A 23,763-nucleotide genomic window follows, 5' to 3' on the forward strand; every position below is an offset into this window, starting at 1 on the left:
TTGGAAAGTTAGGTTTTTCCTTTCAATTTAGTTCTAGGAAGTCAGTGTGAAATGGCCTTAGCTTCCCTGCCTCCAGACCCTGTTCTCCTACCTGTAGCAAAGGCCTCCAGGTGCTTTCACTTGAGAATGCAGTGGACCCATGGCCAGAGGCAGTGGCTGCAGGAGCCAGGGCTTGGGGGTGCCTGAGGGTCACATAGCTGTCGCCCCCATGGTGTGTCGGGTACAGCCATTTCATAACCAGTGAGAGAAAGGGTGTTTGCCTGCACCCCCTTCACCAGACCATCCTGATTCTTTCATTTTTATCTTTTAATTATTCTCTCTGCATTGTACGTAAAATTCTAAAGGTTTTTTTCCAATTAGATTTTATGCAGCGTTGATTCTGAACCTCAGTGCTTCTAAAGATCTTCAGTTAAAATTCAGTGACTATGGTTTTGTCTTTAAAATCCTTGTCTCATCCAGCTCTTCCTCCCTCTCAGCAAGACAGCCTTTCAGCTGAGACTGTTATGAGTTCATCTTTGGTCGTCTCTCTTTTTGCAGAGTCATTTAAATTTTTAATAATTGAGGACATAAAGAAGATGCATATTTCTGTTTTCTGTGGAATGCTTATCTTTTATACCTAATATTTGGTATAAAATTTTTTTATTTGCTTCCTTAACACTGCCCCCACCCCACCTTGTCTTTAAAAAGGAGAGCCAACATATACTACAAATGGTCAATAATAATGAAATGTGTTTAACAGTGATATATCAAGTTCAGATTAAGAAAGAGATGTACTTACTCCAAGTCTCAGAGAATGTAGAGAAGCAGGGGTTTGTCTTTCTTCCACTGACTGTCCATCTTCGCATATCCTGGCATTGAATCAACACCTTTAGGTTCTCCAGAGGTCAATGGTTCAAAGTGTACAGATCCCAATGCTAGAGGAAGGATCACATATTATATCAGTATTATGATAAGTCCATGACTCTGGTGTAAACCTGATGTCATACTGTGTATTTTGTAGAGTGATATACTTGCACATATGACATCTAACTCCTAAGTTTTAATGAGATCACTTAGCACTTTCAATGACTATTATCTTTTTTTTAAAATCAAGGATTAATTTAATTTTTAAAACAAATAAAAGTTATTGATTTACTCTTCTCAACTTGACAGTCTACTTGTAGTATAACTGTCAGGTAAAAACATAAATCTTTACAACTTGGCACCCCCAAGTAAAAACAAACAAACAAACAAACAAACAAACAAACACACCATTTCACAGAAAGGAAAGAAACAACATGAAAATAGCTCAAGAAATACAGTAACGAGCAAAAATATATGGGGAAAGAGGAACGTGTAGTTTTGACTTAACTGAAGAAACCAAGAGGAAACTGGTCTATGTATGAAAATGTGCATCCTGAAAGTCAGGTGTCAAGATTTTCGAGTAGGCATCTATATGACTTGAATCTCCCCTATTTCCTGAATAAAAGTGACATCTTTCAGTATTTATACTTCATGGCTCAGACACCTACCTCATTTGGTTCTGTTCCTTACTTACTCTAGCCTTAAATGAGTCTGAAAAACTTGGGGATATAGCATAAGAAGAAAAATAATCACACATAATATTCCCCTTTCTGTAGCTAATTTAGACCTGGGTTGTTACTAGAAAATTCCTGAAGAAAATTTCAATGTAAGTCTGTGGCTTTGCTGAATCAACCCCCCCCCCGCCATTAATATTTAAAAAACACCCACTGTTTGGGCTAATAGCATTATTGGTGGTACCTATTATATAGAGGGATAGCTGAACAAAGTCTGTGTCTTGAAACCAGTGTTGAATCACTCTCAGGGTTGAGAAGAAAAAAGGGGAGTCTAAAATCACAAGAAGTAAAGACATATCTAGGACTCTTGTCCTTCTGGATCCAGGCTTCCTTCAGAGTCTTCATTGTTGTAAATGTTCTCTGCCATTTGCCACACTTGCATAATATTGTCTTCTGGTACAGAAAAAATCACCCAAGGTTCGTTGGGATTCCTGGAGAAATCAGGTATCTTGGCAGTATGACCACCATGAATAAACAATAACTCTGGTGGCCTGTCTTCTTTATCTTCTGGGGATTGTTTCTGTCCAATTTTACTTAAATCCCAGACATTCAGTCTGTGATTGGTACCACTGGAAGCCAAAATAGTCTCATTGTGAGGTGACCACTGAACCTGGAATATTTTATCCTTAAGTAATTCAAAGGAATGCAACTTAAGTTTCAGATTTCTCAGATCCCGCAAGGCAACAGTCTTGTCAGCGGATCCTGTGGCAAGAATGAACTCACTATAAGGATTGAAAGAGAGGCAGCAGTGTGAACGTCACTTCAGCAGTGTGAGCGTCAACTGAATGGCTTGGTTTGGAAGCACTGTTTGAACAAATATCCCAAATCATAAGTTTCTGATCATCAGCAACTGACCCAAACAGAGACTCATGGAGCAGATGCCAGGAAACATCTTCTACTACTGCTGTATGCCCTGTAAAGATGGTCTTCACATCCACCACTTTTCCCTCCTTTGGGACAGCACTGCTGTCCCACAGGCTGCTGGTGTGGTCATCTGAAGCACTAAGTAAGTGCCCACAGAGATTTGGGTTCCAAGAAAGCCCATAGCCTTCCTTCTGATGTCCACGGAGACACAAGTCTGGATCGCACTCTCCAGAAGGATCTGGTTTAGAAGGGTGTTTTGTATAGTCAAAGACAAGAACATCACTGGAAGGAGTATTAGTTGAGATGATACAAGGGTTCTGGGGCATATAACGGACCTTGTTCACTTCTCCTTCATGGTTGATCTTGATTTCTATTTCAATTTTTCCTCTAACTGAATAAAAACCTCCAAATTCTCCTTTCTCAGTGTTGTAGTGTGACGCATCAAACTGAGTGTCATTAGGGAGTTGCACACTGGCTATAACGAGATGGTTTTGTTCATCCAATGTGTATGTCCCCAGGACAAGTTGATGAATGCTGAAATCTTTCCCTTCTGGTCTGGTTACATCTGGAAGCCACTGGGCAGTTAGGCTGGGCCACTCCAGAGCATGGGTCAACACCAAATCATAAAGAAAAGGGGTGTTCTTTTTCCATTTTTTGTACTCCTTGTTGATCACTCATTCTTCCACTGCGTCGTCAAAGGCTGCTTCCTTGTCGGCCATGGCAGGCAGGCAAGCTGGGGGAATCCTGGGGTCGACCGTTGCAGGTGAGGGTGGGGGCACTATTATCTTTTAATTTAGTTATATAAAGGTTTTTTGTTTTCTTTTGGATGTTTTTGGTTTACCATTGGTTCCTTTCTTTTTCCTCTACTATCTTGGAGTAACTGTACTGATGTGGGTATTGTTTACTGTATTTCAAGTACAGTTAGTTGAAGTAACTGTTCTGATGTGGGTATTGCAAGGTAACATTTACTAACTATTGAGGAGATTGAAAAATAGTTTTTCTTCATTCTTAAAAATCAGTAATTTTACCATGATGTGCTTAAGTGTGTGTCAAACATTCCTGGATTTAGTGAGCCCTTTTAATAAGAGAACTGAAGATTTTCTTTAGCTCAGGGAAACTTTATCTATTATCTGAAACATTATCACATTTTATTCTATCCCCCCACCTGTAGCACCCCCAGCCACCTACCCTTTGTGATCTGCCCTTGAAGCCCCTTATCTCTTCTCTTATTTGCCCTTTTGGGACCTGAGTTAGTGACCTAAGAGATTTAAAAAATCCTTGTGTTAAATTCATTTACTGAATTAATTTTTTTTTAGCAAATTCTTCCAATCCTGAGATTTACTGCATTTTTAATTTGAAAATCATGTCTATTTTTAGAAAATCTTTTGTCATACTGAATCTTAATCGCATTCAATTTTTGTTCAGTAGTCATTTTTTTTCCTCTGGTAGCTCTGTCTCACAAGGTGGTGTGTTCATTCTCTCTCTGACTGCTGGGATGTATTACGAGGAGAGTGTAGGTGGAGGAGAGTGTAGGTGGAGGAGAGGAAGGTGACAGCTGCTCCATTAGGGGGATGTTGTTAGTAGCTGGATTGGAGTCAAGAGGAGAGGGAAAAAGGGGTTCCCATCTTTCCAGAATTTCATATAATCTTAGCACAGGATATTTTTCTTTGTTACTAGAAACAGAAGTCTCATAGATTTTATGTTAGGAATCATGGACCCCTCAAATCAGGAAAATCATCTATTTTTTTTCTTAAAAATGGCAAAAAAATTGATTTTACCCCTTTAAATCTTTCTTCTCATCATTATTAGGTTGTTTTGCAAGATTTTGTCAACTGAAATTTTATCTGTAGTAATGTCAGAATCTAGTGACACTACAACCGCACATAGGTAGTATTTTTGGCAATGAAAGTTTACAGTATAATCCGATATAAACTGCTATTGTTCAAATATTAATAATATATAAAAACTAATGAAATATGAAGAAAAATCAGGCATGCCTCATTTTATTGTTTCACAGATTTTTTTTTTAATAAATTGAAGGTTTGTGGCAACCCTGCATTGAGTAAGTCTATCATTGCCGTTTTTCCAACAGTATGTGCTCACTTCATTTCTCTGTGCCACATTTTGTTAATACTGATACAATAATAATAATAAAGTTTGAAATAGTTTATAGTTCTCTTTTTTCCTCTCATTCTTATCAGATCATCACAACAGATAGGTATCTGATCAGTGATCTTTGATGTTACTATTATAACTGAAGTTGTGGTAGATATAGCAAGACAACTAGAATTAGAGTGATATCTGAAGATGTGACTGAATTGCTGCAATCTCACGATAAAACTTGAATGAATGAGGAGCTGCTTCTCATTGATGAGCAAAGGAAAGTAGTTTCTTGAGATGAAATCTCACAGTGAAGATGCTGTGAGCTTTGTAGAAATGACCACAAATGATTTAGAATATTACATAACCTTAGTTGACAAAGCAGTGGCAGGGCTTGAGAGGATTGACTCCAATTTTGAAAGCAGTTCTACACAAGGTAAAATGCTATCAAACAGCATTGCATGCTACAGAGAAATCTTTTGTGAAAGGAAGAATCAATCGATGCAGCAAACTTCATTGTTGTTTTTTCAGAAATGGCCACAGCTACCCCGACAACCTTCAGCAACCCCACCCTGATCAGTCCGTAGCCATCAACAATGAAGCAAGAGCCTTCACCAGCAAAAAGATTATGACTTGCTAAAAGTTCAGATGATTGTTAGCATTTTTTAATTTTATTTTATTTTTGAGATGGAGTCTTGCTCTGTCACCAGGCTGGAGTGCAGTGGCGTAATCTTGGCTCACTGCAACCTCCACCTCCCAGGTTCAAGCGATTCCCCTGCGTCAGCCTCCCGAGTAGGCGGGACTACAGGTGCACCACCATGCCCAGCTAATTTTGTGTGTGTGTTTTAGTAGAGACAGGATTTCACCTTGTTGGCCAGGATGGTCTCGATCACCTGACCTCGTGATCCGCCTGTCTCGGCCTCCCAAAGTGCTGGGATTATAGGCATGAGCCACTGCACCCGGCCCGATTGTTAGCCTTTTTTTTGTTGTTGTTGTTGTTAGCAATAAAATATTTTAAAATTAAAGTACGTACATTGTTATTTTAGACATGATGCTATTGCACACTTAACAGACTACAGTATATTGTAAACATAACTTTTATATGCACTGGGAAACAAAAAATTCAAGTGACTCACTTCATTATGATTTCGCTTTATTGTGGTAGTCTGAAATTAAATCCATAATGTGTCAGAGGTATTATATGCTTTTCTGATTCAAATATTTTAATTACATAAGTCTGAGGTAACACAAACAATGTAGAACTGACCACAATTAATTAATTGTATTTATTATACTAGTCAAACTCCTGATTTAAGCCTATTATAACTCAGCTATTTGGCCTTAAAGTAAGATAAGGTATGCCTGTGTGTATTTACTAAATACATTTATCAGAGGTATGCCTGTATGTATTTTACTAAAAAAAGTTTTCATATTAATTTCTATATTTTATTTTTCTCTCTGTGTCCCCTGGCTGAGTGTCAGAGCAGTAATTATTCCCTGAAAAAGGGAACAGGCTTCTTCCAAAGGCGTTTCTATGGCACCTCCATAAATCGGCAAGGAAAGGCACCTAAGAGAGCAGTAAATCAGGACCCTGGGCTCTGTCCTCTCATTATACTCCCTTCCTGAGCACGATGAGGCTATATTTATTCCCTAAAGCAGTCCATCTATGTAAATATTTGGAAAAATGTATATATTTTTGGCTTTTGGCTTTATGAAAGCTTTAGGAATATGTTTTACTTCTTGTACATAGAAATCTATTTCTGTCTGCATATTTTGACTGATGTATGAGTACATATGATCTGTGAGCATAGTTCTCTTTTATCCTCTCATTCTTATCCGTCTACTTCTTGATACGTGTTTAATTTCAATTTGGTATACATACATCCACTGAGTAACTTGATACATCATAAATATTGTAGGTATTGGTGATATTAAAATAAATATAGCATGATTCCTGTGTGCATATATAATTTGTAAACACTGTAGGAGTGAAATGAATTTTTTCTTTTCCCCTCTGAAGGTTTCAATCTGCTGAAATAAACTGACAATACATTAATAGGCAAAAAGGCATACAAATTTGTTAATGTGCAAGTGTGCATGGGAGCCACGTAAGATATGAGACTCAAAGAAGGGAACAGAGATGGTTGAAGGTTAAAATAGCATGAAGGAATAGGGGCTTCAGACTTTTGGTGGACTTTACAGGTGGCTGTAAGTTATGGGAGGGAAAGGGGAGGAATCTCATGGTGACCAAAGTTTATCTTACTACACAGATAAAAGTCTCTTAGGTAATAAAAGTTCTTTAAGGATCAACCTTCAGGAGAAGATGCCGTCTGGATGTGGTGATTACCTCTTTTTTTTTTTTTTTTTTTTTTTGTGACAAAGTCTTGCCCTGTTGCCCAGGCTGGAGTGCAGTGGTGTGATCTTGGCTCGCTGCAACCTCCACCTCCCAGGTTCAAGTGATTTTCGTTCCTCAGTCTCCTGAGTAGCTGGGACTACAGGTGCATGTCACCATGCCCAGCTATTTTTTTTATTTTTTCGTATTTTCAGTAGAGGTAAGGTTTCGTCATGTTGGCCAAGCTGGTCTCAAACTCCTGGCCTTGAGTGATCTGCCCACCTTGGCCTCCCAAAGTGCTGAGATTACAGGCGTGAGCCCCACTGTGCCCAGCCTGGATGTAGTGATGACTTTTAATGTCCTTTCTGGTAAATAATCTTTTCTGGTTGTTTGATGAGATTCCTAGGGAAGGGGTTCAAGACAATTGCATTCCTTTTGGAAGAACTTCATTCAGTCAGATAAGGGAGCTTGAGAAAGCTCCTCTCTGCACTAGCAAAAGGAAAGAGAAGAAAGGGCAGGAGAAGGTCAGAGAGAGCGACCTTAGTTCTGAGGCTCATTTCTGAGGCTTTTCAATCTTCTTTGTTCAAAGCACTCAGCATGCCAACATGCCATATTGTAGGGTATTATCTTCTGAGCCCCAACAACACATAGCACATATTCTAGCTAGATATTTAGTATGCTCGTCAAGTCAGAATATTTTTAGATGATAGAATACAAGTAAAGCCCTAATTTTTATTAAGCCTTTAGAGAGGTGGTGAGTTTACAATTGGGCCATGTGAAAGTAAATTATACAGCACTCTGGAGAGGTGGGGAAATAGAAATTATTCCCTTTTATCTTTATCCTTTTATCCTGACCCAGCCACAAAAGTCAGTTGTCTATTTCCTTGACAAGTTAAAAATTATCCCAAGGCCCTAAGAATATTTATTACCCCTTTTCCTGTTTTATAAAATGATATCTAACTTTAAAAAGCATTTGTAGCCTAATGGAAATAATACTATAGAGGGAAACATATACTAATTTGAGATCTTGGCCTATTGAACCCAATAAAAGCTCAAAATTTATTTATTTTGATGATTTGATCTAGGTCACATCTGAAACTTTAATTCAATGGAATTGAAAATATGTTTTTTAAAATTATTTTAATCATATAAAAACTTTAAAGAAAGTTATCATCTTTTGTAAGCTAGTTTTGTAGAAACCATTAACTAATCTTTATCAGCACAGATCTACCTCAAAATTGTAATTGCAGTCCAGTTGTAATTACCTAAAAAGGTACAAAGGGATGGTATTTGAATTTGGCATATATGTTCACATATTTATAGTAGGAGCTAAGTTTTAGAATAATAAATGTATAATATATTTTCTAGGTATAAACTGATATGAAGGATTTACCTATAATCTGAAAAATGAATATGTAATTGATGTTAGATAATTTCAGGAATGGAATAATTTGCGTAGTTGTTATTAAATAGTGACATTATTTAGCCTTGTTTGAACAAGTAGATAAAGTAGATAAAGGATCCAAAGTGAAGCAATATTTAGAAATAAAAATTTTTAAGGAAATAGCTTATAAGCTGAAGTAAATATTTTCAAAATGTCTTATGTTGTCAAAATGATAACATAAAGCAAGCTGGAGACTTTGCTCTTCAAATCTACACAACAGGACTGGCGCCTATCCATGAACCTTTCTACATGTAAATATCTAGTTAGAAAGGAGCCTTCTGGGGAGTCTATTCTGGGGTAGATCTGTGTTTAAGACAACTGAGTGGACTGGAAATGGACTCTCCAGTCACTTGCAAAACATGTTATTTCATTATTTATCTTTAACACTTTAAGTTTAATTAGCATTTTTTTCAGGCTTATATATACATTGGCTCAAGTGCAGCCAAACTTGCTTTCGATTTGTGAAAAGGAACTTCAACTTTAAGTAGGAAAAAAGAATGTACAATGTATATTGTTAGAGTTCTTTAAAAGAAACCTTGAAACGATCCATAATACAATGATTTTTCAGGATTTGAGCATTAAGCTATCCACCTGAAATATTCCTTCATAAATAAATAAATAAATGTTTTGCCTTAAAGAATGAGATAATTTTGAGCCAAGCACAGGGTGTTATGCCTGTAATCCCAACACTTTAGGAGGCCAAGGCAGGAGGACCGCTTGAACAAGCCAGGAGTTTGAGACCAGCGTGGACAACAAAATGAGACCCTGTCTCTACAAAAAATGTTTAAAGACTTAACTGAACCTGGTGTTGCATGCCTGTGGTTCCAGTTACTTGGGAGGCTGAGGCAGGAGGATTGCTTGAGCCTAGGAGTTTGAGACTGTAGTGAGCTATGATTGTGCCACTGCACTGCAGCCTTGGTGACAGATTGAGACCCTGTGTCTAAAAACAAATAAATAAATAAATTAAAAAAAATTGAGTGGGATCATTTATCTTACTTTAAGGCCAAACAGCTGAGTTATAATAGGCTTAAATCAGGAGTTTGACTAGTATAATAAATACAATTAATTAATTGTGGTCAGTTCTACATTGTTTGTGTTACCTCAGACTTATGTAATTAAAATATTTGAATCAGAAAAGCATATTTTTTGTGTTAATTTGATAAACATGGCTGCCAAGTACTCATTTCTGTTTGCCTTTTTTTCTTTTTCTTTTTTTCCCTCCCTTGTTTCTTTGTGTTATGAACCAAATCATAACTTCCTCTTACAGATCTAGAGAGCTGTTCATCTTTGAGTAGGAACATACAGAAAAGACGTAAGGCATTTCTTTTCTCACATTTTAAAATAAAGAGCCTCAGCATTTCCAGAGTGAATTTTAAGGTTTATGGCTCTGAAAATTGCAAGTTAAAAATCACATTAGCAATTATTTTTGAATTGCACTAGAAATTATGGACCAGTTCAAAACAGATTGCTGATGTTCTAAAGTGAACCGCAGGTGCAACAAAAATCTTTTGCAATAGAGATTTTTGTTATGATTTTATCCTTATCCTATACCCTTTTTTCCTGCAACATTACTGCATTTTCTTTTAAACAATGCTATTACAGATAATTCCCAAAGCTATAATGTAGTCTTCTGCTCAGAACAGGATAAAAATGGAAAATTCCAGGTTCTATTTCTGAGCTTTGCTTATAGCGGTTTAGTAGAAAGCTTAGTATCTGAGTCTCCCCATTACAAAAAATAAAGTTTAATTACTATTTATCCTCAAAGATACTTAATTATCAGTAGGAAAGGCTTGATGCTATTCAATGGTCCTCAGATCAAAGCAATTTAAACATGCATTACTTTAACAGTATACAAGTACAAAAGCTAAGAAATTATCTAGTGCGAGGCTCATCACCCTCTATGATTTTTTTTTCTCAGAATTTATGGGTGACCTAGATTCTGAAGTGGAGATACACAAAGAACATCCATTTGAGGTAGAGGAAATTATTTCCTTTGCCTTTTGTTTTGTTTTCTGAATAAAAGGAATCGCAGATATTTCCACATGAAAGGATTTATTTATCCAGGAATACTTTTGAACTTTTACTATTTTTTGGGGGGCCCAAATCATTTAGAAGATTTTTGTATGGGGGAGAAAACAATAGCCACATTGTGACAGGATGGTAGAGTCATTGTCAGTAGCATTTAGTTAAAGGACAGTACGATGGACAAGACATAGGCCTTAAAGTAGAAATAAAGTGCTTGCTTTGGTCCATAGTTATTGCTGGCTTAATTGGATATTTCATCATATACTGTGATGGACTTTTGGTTATCATGTTTATGTGTCTTTTACCTATTTGAATCTTTACACAAATGAAAGGCTCTTTTTGAGAGTGTGTTTTTTTTTTTTTTAAAGGGGAAATCGTATTGGACTTGAGCGCTATAATCGATTGGTTAGCTCATAAATATATGATAATACAGGTACTATAAATAATGTTTTTACCTCTTGTTTTTGATCTCTTTTTCTTTCGTTTTCAGCCTTTCAGAGCTGAAGCATCCCATGTAATTGCTTTTACTTTCCCACATCTCAGTCATTCTGCTCTTTTTCTGTTAGTGATTATATTAGCTCAACAGTATTTAACTACAGTTTTCATGGTCAATTATTAATGAATGTTTCATTTTATCTGTGGTATTACTTTGCCAACAAAACTGCTGTGAAGTTAATTACTTGGCAGTTTTTTAAAGCATAAAATGGAAAGAAATGGCTTTTGCTGTTAAATTGTCATGCAGACCCACTTTTGTCATTACAGGATACAAGAGATCCCTTTGATAACTGAGCCAAGCAGGTCAGCCACTCTCCATTGTTCAAGTGGTTGATAAAATATGCACAAAACTGAAATCTGGTGGGGTCTGGAACCTGTGGCTTTGCAATTTGGAAGGCATTTGATTATGTCCCTTTGTAGATTGTTCATGTTCTTTGAACCTGTTTGAAAAAACGTTTATATTTCAACCTGCTGAGTTCCTAACATTTAAAAGAGAATAAGTGGCTTCCATAAATCCAGGCACCCCAGGCAGAAAAGCTTTGCCTCACAAACAATGGCTGAGAGAGATACCTGGCCTCAGGCACATCAAGAGGCTGTGTTGTTAGGCCTGGGAATTGTGGACAGTGGATGTTCAGGAAAAGGCAATTCCTAAAAGGTTACTGTACTAAAAGGCTTAAGACTCTTATCTGTCTTGGCTCATTTCAAACATTCTTCTTCACAAAAACATCAAGGCAATACCTTTAAGATTTTTAATTAGAAGTTATTTGTGTGCTGTGAGGGAAAGCACAAGCATAATCTCCACCTTAGGGTGGCCGGATTCAGCGAATAAAAGTACACAGCACCCAGTAAAATGTGAATTTCAGAAAGTAAATATGAACCACATGTCCTGTATTTTATCTGGAAGCCTTACATTTTAGTTCTATTTCTTTTCATCCCACATAAAAGTTACATGTTTTGCTGTCACATATAATGAGTAAGGGGAGAATTCATGAACACAACGTAAATGAAATATGATTATGTTATTTTGTTAACACTTTAATTTGAGGTAGTTTTGAGAGTTTTTCTAAACATCTCAGTGCTGGTTTCCAATCTTGGGTACCTATTGGATTCTTATCTAGAGAACTAAGAAAACTCACTGACATATGCTCAAGATGGCCTTAATGATCCACTTAGTTTGTCTAGACTTTAGATGCGTTTCTTAACTATAGGCCCTTGACCTCCCTTTTCTCTTTTCTTTTCTTTCTTTCTTCTTTCTTTTTTTTTATTATACTTTAAATTCTGGGATACATGCGCAGAACAAGTAGGTTTGTTGCATAGGTATATATGTGTCATGGTGGTTTGCTGCACCCATCAACCCATCATCTAGGTTTTAAGCCCCACATCTATTAGGTATTTGTCCTAATGCTCTCCCTCCCATTGCCTCCTACCCCCCAACAGGCCCCAGTGTGTGATGTTCCCCTTCCTGTGTCCATGTGTTCTCATTGTTCAACTCCCACTTATGAGTGAGAACATGCAGTGTTCGGTTTTCTGTTCCTGTGTTAGTATGCTGAGAATGATGGTTTCCAGCTTTATCCATATCCCTGCAAAGGACATGAATTCATTATTTTTTATGGCTGTATATTATTCCATTGTGTATATGTGCCACATTTTTTTTTTATCCAGTCTATCGTTGATGGGTATTTGGGTTGGTTCCAAGTCTTTGCTATTGTGAATAGTGCTGCAATAAACATATGCGTGCATATGTCTTTATAGTAGAATGATTTATAATCCTTTGGGTATATACCCAGTAATGGGATTGCTAGGTCAAACGGTATTTCTGGTCCTAGATCCTTGAGGAATTGCCACACTGTCTTCCACTATGGTTGAACTAATTTACACTCCCACCAACAGTGTAAAAGCCTTCCTATTTCTCCACATCCTCTCTAGCATCTGTTGTTTCCTGACTTTTTAATGATCACCATTCTAACTGCTGTGAGATGGTATCTCATTGTGGTTTTGATTTGCATTTCTGTAATGACCAGTGATGAGCTTTTTTTCATATGTTTGTTGGCCACATAACTGTTTTCTTTTGAGAAGTCTGTTCATATCCTTCACCCACTTTTTGATGGGTTTTTTTTTTTCTTGTATATTTGTTTAAGTTTTTTGTAGATTCTGGATATTAGACCTTTGTCGGTTGGATACGTTGCAAAAATTTTCTCCCATTCTCTGGATTGCCTGTTCACTCTGATGATAGTTTCTTTTGCTGTGCAGAAGCTTTTTAGTTTAATTAGACACCATTTGTCAATTTTGGCCTTTGTTGCAATTGCTTTTGGTGTTTTAGTCATGAAGTCTTTGCCCATGCCTATGTCCTGAATGGTATTGCCTAGGTTTTCTTCTAGGGTTTTTATGGTTTTAGGTTTTACATTTAAGTCTTTAATCCGTCTTAAGTTAATTTTTGTATAAGGTGTGAGGAAGGGGTCCAGTTTTAGTTTTCTGCATATGGCTAGCCAGTTTTACCAGCACCATTTATTAAATGGGGAATCCTTTCCCCATTTCTTGCTTTTGTCAGATTTGTTGAAGATCAGATGGTTGTATATGTGTGGTGTTATTTCTGAGGCCTTTATTCTGTTACATTGGTCTATATATCCGTTTTTGTTTCAATACCATGCTGTTTTGGTTACTGTAGCCTTGTAGTATACTTTGAAGTCAGGTAGTGTGATGCCTCCAGCTTTGTTCTTTTTGCTTAGGATTGTCTTGACTGTATGGGCTCTTTTCTGGTTCCATATAAAATTTAAAGTAGTTTTTTCTAATTCTGTGAAGAAAGTCAATGGTAGCTTGATGGAAATAACATTGAATCTATAAATTATTTTGGGCAGTATAGCCATGTTCACGATATTGATTCTTCCTATCCATGAGCATGGAATGTTTTTCCATTTGTTTGTGTCCTCTCTTATTTCCTTGAGCAGTGGTTTATAGTTCTCCTTGAAGAGGTACTTCATGTCCCTTGTAAGTTGTATTCCTAGGTATTTTATTCTCTTTGTAGCAATTGTGAATGGGAGTTCACTCATCATTTGGCTGTTTGTCTGTTGTTGGTGTACAGGAATGCTTGTGATTTTTGCACATTGATTTTCATATCTCGAGACTTTGCTGAATTTGCTTATAATCTTAAGGAGTTTTTGGGCTGAGACAACAGGGTTTTCTAAATATACAATCATGTCATCTGTAAACAGAGACAATTTGACTTCCTCTCTTCCTATTTGAATACACTTTATTTCTTTCTCTTGCCTAATTGCCCTTGCCAGAAGTTCCAATACTATGCTGAATAGGAGTGGTGAGAGAGGGCATCCTTGTCTTGTGACAGTTTTCAAAGGGAATGCTTCCAGCTGTTGCCCATTCAGTATGATATTGGCTGTGGGTTTGTCATAAATAGCTCTTATTGTTTTGAGACATATTCCATCAATACCTAGTTTATTGAGTGTTTTTATCATGAAGTGGTGTTAAATTTTATCAAAGGCCTTTTCTGCATCTGTTGAGATAATCATGTGGTTTTTGTCATTGATTCTGTTTATGTGATGAATTACGCTTATTGATTTGGGTATGTAGAGCTAACTATCCTAAATATATATGCACCCAGTACGGGAGTACCCAGATTCAAAAAACAGGTTCTTAGAGACCTACAAAGAGACTTACGCTCCCACACAATAATACAGTGAGACTTTAACACCCCACTGTCAATATTAGACAGATCAATGAGACAGGAAATTAACAGGAATATTCAGGACTTGAACTCTGCTCTGGTCCAAGTGGACCTAATAGACGTCTACAGAACTCTCCACTCCAAATCAACAGAAAGTACGTTCTTCCTAGCACCGCATAGCACTTATTCTAAAATCAACCACATAATTGGAAGTAAAACACTCCTCATCAAATGCGAAAGAATGGAAATCATAACAGTCTCTCAGACCACAGTGCAATCAAATTAGAACTCAGGATTAAGAAACTCACTCAAAACCACACAACTGCATGGAAACTGAACAACCTGCTCCCAAATGACTACTAGGTAAATAATGAAATTAAGTTAGAAATAACGAAGTTTTTTGAAACCAATGAGAACAAAGAGACAATGTACCAGAATCTCTGGGACACAGCTAAAGCAGTGTTAGGAGGCAAATTTATAGCACTAAAATGCCCATATCAGAAAGCTGGAAACATCTAAAATGGACATCCTAACATCACAATTAAAAGAACAAGAGAAGTAAGAGCAAACAAATTTAAAAGCTAGCAGAAGACAAAAGGTAACTAAGATCAGAACTGAAGGAGATAGAGATACAAAAACCCTTCCAAAAATAAATCATTGAATCCAGGAGCTGGCTTTTTGGAAAGGTTACCAAAATAGATTGACCACTAGCCAGACTAATAAAGAAGAAAATAGAGAAGAATCAAATAGACACAATAAAAAATGATAAAGTGGAGATTACCACTGATCCCACAATAATATAAACTAGCATCAGATAATACTATAAACACCTCTATGCAAATAAACTAGAAAATCTAGAAGAAATGGATACATTCCTGGACACCTACACCCTCCCAAGACTAAACCAGGAAGAAGTTGAATTCCTGAATAGATGGGGGAGGTGCCACACACTTTTAAATGACCAAATTTCGTGAGAACTCACTCATCCACTATCATGAGAGTAGCACCAAGAGGATGGTGCTAAACCATTCATGAGAAACTGCCCCCATGATCCAGTCACCTCCTGCCATGCCTCACCTCTAACATTGAGTATTACAATTCAACATGTGGTTTGGTGGAGATACAGATCCAAACTGTATGAAAATCTGTAAGTTGTATCTGTTTATTCAGAAAGATTATATTCTCAGTTTCAGAATTTAAGAATTACATATTAAATTATCAGATAACTTATTTGGTAGAAAAGTTAGGATTACAATTCTATTTTTATTTAACTAGTGCTAGAACACACATTAAAGCACATTTTATTATAGCGTGCTATACTGAAAATTGGAGATCTGTTAGCTGGACAATGGACTAATTGTCAACATGCCCTGTACTATATGACTTTATGAAACTTGGAAAATACTTCAGATTGGGGAACAGTATGAGGTATACTATGGGAGGTTTTGAGTCACTGTTAGTATATTTTAAGTTCATGCTTTTGTTTTGCAGTGATTTGGGGCTGTGATTGCTCAGAAGCATTTCTACTCTAGCACAAAAACATAAGAGCTATTTATTTTATTTGCACTATTTTGCTACCAAAGTAGCAGTGTACTCCTCTACTTACTGACCGAAAGATACTGAACAAGTTATTTTTTTCAACCACAGTTTTGTCATTTGCAAAGCGGGGATAAAAGAAGCCCTAATAATATTGGTGTGTTAAGAAACTGAGATATAGTCATTCCCAGCATCTGACTGTTGAGCACTCTCCAACTTTTCCTTTCTGTAATGCAATTCTTGTAAAAAACAAAGTCTTGGATTTAAATTCTGCTCTATGATCTTTTTTTCTGCCAAATGTTCCAGGGTTATAATTATATTGTTTTCATATATTAATTCTATACTCAGATGGCCTGTCAATGATGTAGAATGAAGTATACATATCTCTAAATCAGTAAGTCTCCAATTTTGGTATTTTTTGGAAATGTCTTATATTTGTCATCTCTCTTTCCTTCCTAACACCGTAATTCTAGTTTGGGTGCTTATCATCTCATATAGGGATTACTGAGCAACACCTAGCAGGCATCGCTGATACCAGATTTCCCCAGTTCCATTCAATGTGCATTATGTTGCAAAGATTATTTTCTGTAAAAGTTGTATCATTCCCCTTCTCAACTTCAAGACATTCAGTGGATTGATAAAATTTTAAATTTTATTATGCCCTCCTAATTTCTTTCCTAGCTTTGATGGCTCTTTATAACAAGAAACATTTTTATCTCCCATTTCTCAATATCCCTCTTCCTATATACTCCAAACTCCAGGCAGGAAGTTTTTTTAGTGTGTTTGTTTGTTCTGACCTCTGTGCTTTTGAGTGCGCTGTTCCACTCATCTGGCATGCTTCTCCTTTCCTACTCATCTTTCAGGCATCATCCTGGTTTTTCTTTGCCCTTGATGCTTCCTACCCAAGTTAGATGAAACCTCACCAAATCATTATGTTCAGTACTCCTTTACCATCGATTTTTATACATACAGTAACTAATTGATCCTGACCTTTTTTTATTGTGGTAAAATATTTATAACATAAAATTTACTACATACCATTTTTGAGTGCACGATTGAGTGACATTGAGTACATTCACATTGTTGTGCAACCATGACTACTCTCCGGCATCTCCAGAACTTTTTAATCATCCCAAATTGAAACTCTGCACCATTAAACAATTACTCCCCGTTTTCCCCTCCCCCAAACCCTGGTGGCTACCATTCTATTTCATTTCTCTATAAATTTTACTGTTCTAGGTACCTCATATAAGTGGAAACATATAATATTTATCCTTTTGTTTCTAGCATATTTCACTTATCACAATATTCTCAAGGTTTCTCATATCCCATGTTATAGCATGTGATAGGAATTCCATTCCTCTTTAAAGGCTAAATAACATTCCATTTTATGTATAGGCCACTTTTTGTTTATCTGTACATCTGTTGATGAACTTTTGGGTTGTTTCTACTTTTTGGCTATTGTGCATAATGCTTCTATGACTGTTGGTATACAAATATCTGTTCAAGCCCCTGCATTCGATTCTTTTGTATACATATGCAGAAGTGGAATTCTGGGTCATATAGTATTTCTATGTTTAAATTTTTTGAAGAGCAGCCATTGTATCTTCACAGTGCCCGCATCATTTAACATTCCCACCAGCAATATACAGAGGTTCCCATTTCTCCATGTCGTTGCCAGTAGTTGTTATTTTCTGTTTTTTGGACAATACCCATCTTAATGGTTGTGAAGTGGTATCTCATTGCAGTTTCAGTTTGCATTTCCTAATGATGGTGATGTCGAACACCTTTTGAAATGCTTCTTGGCCACTTTTATACCTTCTTTGGAAAAATGTCTATTCAAGTCCCTTGTCAATTTTGAATTGAGTTGTTTGGTTTTTTGTTTTTTAAACACACACAGTTTAACAGGTGTTTGAAGACACAAGTCATCACAAGGAATGTGAATTAATGCACTGTGTGTATAATGCAATGGGAATCATTGAGGAGGATAGGGCTTTTCAGTGGTCTCAGATGCATTGCTTCTTGAGTTATTGAGTATTGAGTATTGAGTTATTGGATATTCTCTTTTTAGGTTTTCTGCCATTTTTTTTTGGTTTGTTTATAGCAGCTTTTTTTTTTGTTGTTGTTGTTGTTGTTTTTTGATATGGTGTGCCTGTCTAGAAACTATTTTCTTTCTCACTTGATGCCTTAATCTAATTTTTTTCTTGAAAACTACATGATCTAATTTGTTAAAGTTACATATAAAGTTAGACTAAATAAGCACTTTTCATGGCCTTAGAGATTCACCTATGGTTAAAAAGTAGAAGGTTTATTGTATGAAGCTCATGATGTCACACATATTGCTTACTTTTGTTTCTCACTGATAGAGCTAAGTGAGATGTCTTCATGGTCTTGTTCTGGAGAAGTGAGGTTTTGCATTCATTGAAATTCATTCATTAAGGGTAGTAGCCATATTTGGTTGCTTACCTACATTCTATATCTTACTATACTTATCATATTAATATTTAGTGGGTATCTAATGAATATATTAAGCTGCTTTGTGGTAGAGTCATTCAAGTTATATCACAGGGCAGTTTCTACATCCTCCCATGCCTATTTTAATCATATTTTTTCATTGATAAAATGATTCTAAAATCATAGTGATATGGTTTGGATGTTTATCACCTCCAAATCTTATGTTGAAATGTGATTTCCAGTTTTGGATATGGGGCTTTGTGGACAGTGATTGGATCAAGAGGGCGGATCCCTTATGAATGGTTTAGCACCATCCTCTTGGTGATAAGTGAGCTCAGTTAGCTCATGTGAGATCTGATCGTTTAAAAGTCTGGGACTTACTCCTCATCTCTGTCTTGCTCCCTCTCTTACCGTGTGAGATGCCAGCTCCCCATTTGCCTTCTGCTATATTTTTAAGCTCCCTGAGGCCCTTACCAGAAGTGGAGCAGACGCAGGTGCCATGCTTCCTGTACAGCCTTCAGAATCACAAGCTAAGTAAACCTGTTTTCTTTGTAAATTACCCAGTCTCAGGTATTCCTCTATAGCAGTGCAAAACTGACTGACCCACATAGTCATTATATTTTGCTGGAAGCTCCTTGTAAAACAAAATCATGGTCATTGTAAAGAAGAGACCTTTAGATTTGTTTTGATTCTTTAAAAATATTGACTGTATTATTAATCTTTGCTTTGTTACAAATCCCAAAACTTAGTGTTTAAAACAAAGATCATGAGCTCATTTGCATACAACTCTGTGGGTCAGTATTTTTAGGTTAGGCTCATCTGGGGTATTCTGATAATCTCACTTGTGGCTACAGTCAGCTGGAGGGTGGCTGGGATCTCTGGTTGGTTCCATATGTCCCTTTTTGCAAGTGTGACAGTTGACTTGGATGGCCAGGGTGAGTGGGTCACATATCCACCCTCTAGCAGGCTCGCCTAGGCTTCTTCACAGGGTTCTAAAAGCAACAGGTAAAAGCACACTCCAGTGTGCCAGCTTTCTTCTTGTCTCTGCTAGGGTCCTTTGGCCAAAGAAGTCACGTGGCTAAGCCCAGATTCAGGAGAAAGTGAAATAGATTTTATCTCTACGTGGAAGGAGCTGCAACCTACTGTGATTAGTTTTTTGTCTTTGATCTACCACAAACATCAATATCAATTCATGATCTTGATTTTTATTGATGTATTAAAATTACCATATGAAAACAATATTTCAAAAATGTAACACTAACATTCTATATAGATTGAAGCAATAAATACACAATACTGAAATTGCATGAGGCTTGAAAATCTTCTGTTTGAATTTATAGTTTAAAATATTTTCCAACAAGTGAAAAAACATCAATTATTTGTCGTTTTATCAGAATTTGCAAGGTGAAAGAATTACTAAAATGACAAAATCTCTGTTCATTAATCATACAAGACAACTGAAAGCCATAATTTTTAACAGCAAATCGCTCCCCAAAGTAGCTTTGTCCCTTTAAAGGTTAACTTCTGTAAAATATCAGAAAAGGGAAAAAAAAAGGAGTAAAAAAGCAAATGTAGAGTAAAATTGTAGTCATAAATCTATTGAAGTTACCTAAGTTATTTGGAAACTAATTACAACTATGTGCAAAGCAAATGAAGTGAGAATTGAATTAATGAATATCAGCTACCTCCCACAAGCTAATGAGGCATGCTTTATACCAATAGTGCCTCAAATTGAAAAATTAAACCTCTTGATGGGGAGAAAAGGGAGCATCTCATGTACAGAATAGCACACAAAGCCAAAGGACTTACCAAATGAGTTCTCTGGGATTAACAGTATTTGCTTATTAGTCTATGATATGGTCTATAGACTGTAGAATCCCTGTGATTCCCCCATCTTTGCTTTTTTTTCTCCGACCCCCTCCAAAACAAGTCATGCACAGTGGTTTGCTTTAGCCCCACAGAGTCAATGTACGTAAAAGTGCTAGTGTTCAAATTCATTTATATTTCTCAGGTGTTATGCTTAACTTCTGTGCAATGGTAGCCTTTCTTTTTGCTTTTCTTGGCATGACCATATAAGTGATTTACAACCAGGTTCTTTTTATATGTTTTCCCCCACTAAACTCATATATAATGATATGAGAAATATATATATGAGAAAATATGGAAACAAATATATATATATTTTCTTTTGAAATTTTTTGCTTCCATGTTTTCTCTTATGTTTACCCTTTTACATTCATAAATCAACATGCCCATCTTACAGTTACTGCACTTAGTATATCTCCCTTTCACTCAAGTTATATTTTTGACTTTTTTAGGAGAAATGTATGTGAGAAAAATATATACAAAAAAAAGAAGCAAAAATTTCTAAAAGTAATATATATTTTCTTTTGGAATTTTTGCTCCCATGTTTTTTCTCTTGTTCACCTTTTACATTCATAAATCAAGATCCTGATGTTATAGTTACTGTACTTAGTATATCTTCTTTTTGCTGTACATCTCAAATTATATATTTTTTTAGGAAGCCACTATGTTACACAAAATATATTTCTTAATGTTAAAAATACTTTTGTTAAGAATGTGTAAAGACAGACACAATTTTTGAAACTAATTTTAAACTTTTAAAAAAGATTTAATTAATAAAGGTAACACAAATAGTAACACACACACTCACATGACATGTCTTAAATGTTGATAATTTTGAATTTAGAGACATAAAATAAAGACATTTGATCAAGTCCTGGAAAATTTTGGAAACTTTAGAAAAAATGTTGTGGCCGAAATGTAAATGTTTTTGTTTGCCTAGGTTTTGCCCTCTGGGTAACAAGTAAGATCATCTTATTAAAGACGTAAAACAAAAAGTTATTGTATAGAGTTAATAAGAATAACTTATGTGAAAGGTTAGTTGTTAAACATTTAAAATTTTTAATTTTATTTAATTTTATTTTAAGTTCCAGGATACATGTGCAGGGCATGCAGGTAAACGTGTGTGATGGTGGTTTGCTGAACCTATCAACCCATCACCTAGGTTTTAAGCTCTGCATGCATTAGCTATTTATCCTGATACTATCCCTCCCCCAACCCCACCCCTGACAGGCCCAAGTACGTGTTGTTCCCCTCCCTATGTCCATGTGTTCTCATTGTTCAGCTCCCACTTATAAGTGAGAACATGCAGTGTTTGGTTTTCTGTTCCTGTGTTAGTTTGCTGAGGATAACGGCTTCCTTGAAATAGTAAGACAGTTATTATTGATGACAAACATATAGCCAATATTATACTGAATGTGCCATTTATGACAAACCTGTAGCTAATATCATATGAATGTGCAAAAGCTGAAAGCATTCCCCCTGAAAACTGGCACAAGACAAAGACGTCCTCTCTTACCACTACTGTTCAACATAGTGTTGGAAGTTCTGGCCAGGGCAATTAGGCAAGAGAAAGAAATAAAGAGTATTCAGACAGGAAGAGAGGAAGTCAAACTGTCTCTGTTTGCAGACCACATGATCTTTTACCTAGAAAACCCCATTGTCTCAGCCCAAAAGCTCCTTAAGCTGATAAGCAACTTCAGCAAAATCTCAGGATACAAAATTAATGTGCAAAAATCACAAGCATTCCTATACACCAACAATAGACAAGCTGAGAGCCAAATCGTGAATGAACTCCCATTCACAATTGCTACAGACACAATAAAATACATAAGAATACAGAAAACAAGGGACGTGAAGGACCTCTTCAAGGAGAACTGAAAACCACTGCTCAAGGAAATCAGAGAGTACACAAACAAATGGAAAAACATTCCATTCTCATGGATAGAAAGAATCAATATAGGGAAAATGGCCATACTACCCAAAGTAATTCATAGATTCAATGCTATTCCCATTACACTACCATTGACATTCTTCACAGAATTATAAAAAACTACTTTAAATTTCATATGAAATGAAAAGAGAGCCCATATAGCCAACACCATCCTAATCACAAAGAATAAAGCTGGATGCATCATGCTACCCAACTTCAAACTATACTACAAGGCTACAGTAACAAAAACAGCATGGTACTGGCACAATAACAGGCACATAGACCAATGGAACAGAATAGAGAACTCAGAAATAAGACCACAAACCTAAAACTATCCGATCTTCAATAAACCTGACAAAAACAAGTGATGGGGAAAGGATTCCCTATTTAATAAATGGTGCTGGGAAAACTGGCTGGGCATATAAAGAAAATTGAAACTCGACCTCTTCCTTACACCTTATACAAAGGTTAACTCAGCATGGATTAAAGACTTAAATGTAAAACCCAAAACTATAAAAACCCTAAAAGAAAATCTAGGCAATACCATTCAGGACATAGGAATGGGCAAAGATTTCATGACAAAAACATCAAAAGCAATTGCAACAAAAGCAAAAAAAGACAAATGAGATGTAATTAAACTAAAAAGCTTCTGCTCAGCAAAAGAAACTATCATCAGAGTGAACAGACAACCTACACAATGGGAGAAAATTTTTTCAATCTATTCACCTGACAAAGGTCTAATATGCAGAATTTACAAAGAACTGAAATAAATTTACAAGAAAAAAAACAACCCCATCAAAAAGTGGGCAAAGGACATGAACAGACACTTCTCAAAAGAAGACATCTATGTGGCCAAAACACATGAAAAAAAGCTGAACATCACTGATTATTAGAGAAATGCAAACCAAAACCACAATGAGATACTATCTATTGCCAGTCAGAATGGCAATTATTAAAAAGTCAAGAAAAAATAGATGCTGGCGAGGCTGTGGAGAAATAAGAATGCTTTTACACTGTTTGGTGGGAAGGTAAATTAGTTCAATCATTGTGGAAGACAGTGTGGCAATTTCTCAAAGATCTAGAACCAGAAATACCATTTGACCCAGCAATCCCATTACTGGGTATATACTCAAAGGAATAGAAATCATCCTATTATAAAGATACATGCATGTGTATGTTCGCCACAACACTATTCACAATAGCAAAGGCACAGAATCAACCCAAATGCCCACCAATGATAGAAAGGATAAAGAAAATGTGGTACATATACACCATGGAATACCATGCAGCCATAAAAAGGAATGAAATTATGTCCTTTGAAGGGACATGGATGGGCATTTAAAAATTTTATCCTTTTTTTTAAGGACAAAATATAAAATTTTGGACATAAATTTTTTAAGGACAGAATTAAAAAATAATGTTTTCTTCACCTTTGGAGGAAAATGTAATCATTTAGATGTGTTA

The 23,763-nt window shown here is 36.2% G+C and overlaps 1 pseudogene; it reads right to left on the minus strand.

The window, feature by feature from the left end:
* Positions 1 to 1,875: 1,875 nt before the first annotated feature.
* LOC101145431 (histone-binding protein RBBP4-like) lies at positions 1,876 to 3,160 on the minus strand (annotated as a pseudogene).
* Positions 3,161 to 23,763: the final 20,603 nt, after the last annotated feature.

The sequence above is a fragment of the Gorilla gorilla genome, chromosome 5 (assembly GCF_029281585.2).
Source record: "Gorilla gorilla gorilla isolate KB3781 chromosome 5, NHGRI_mGorGor1-v2.1_pri, whole genome shotgun sequence".
NCBI lineage: Eukaryota > Metazoa > Chordata > Mammalia > Primates > Hominidae > Gorilla > Gorilla gorilla.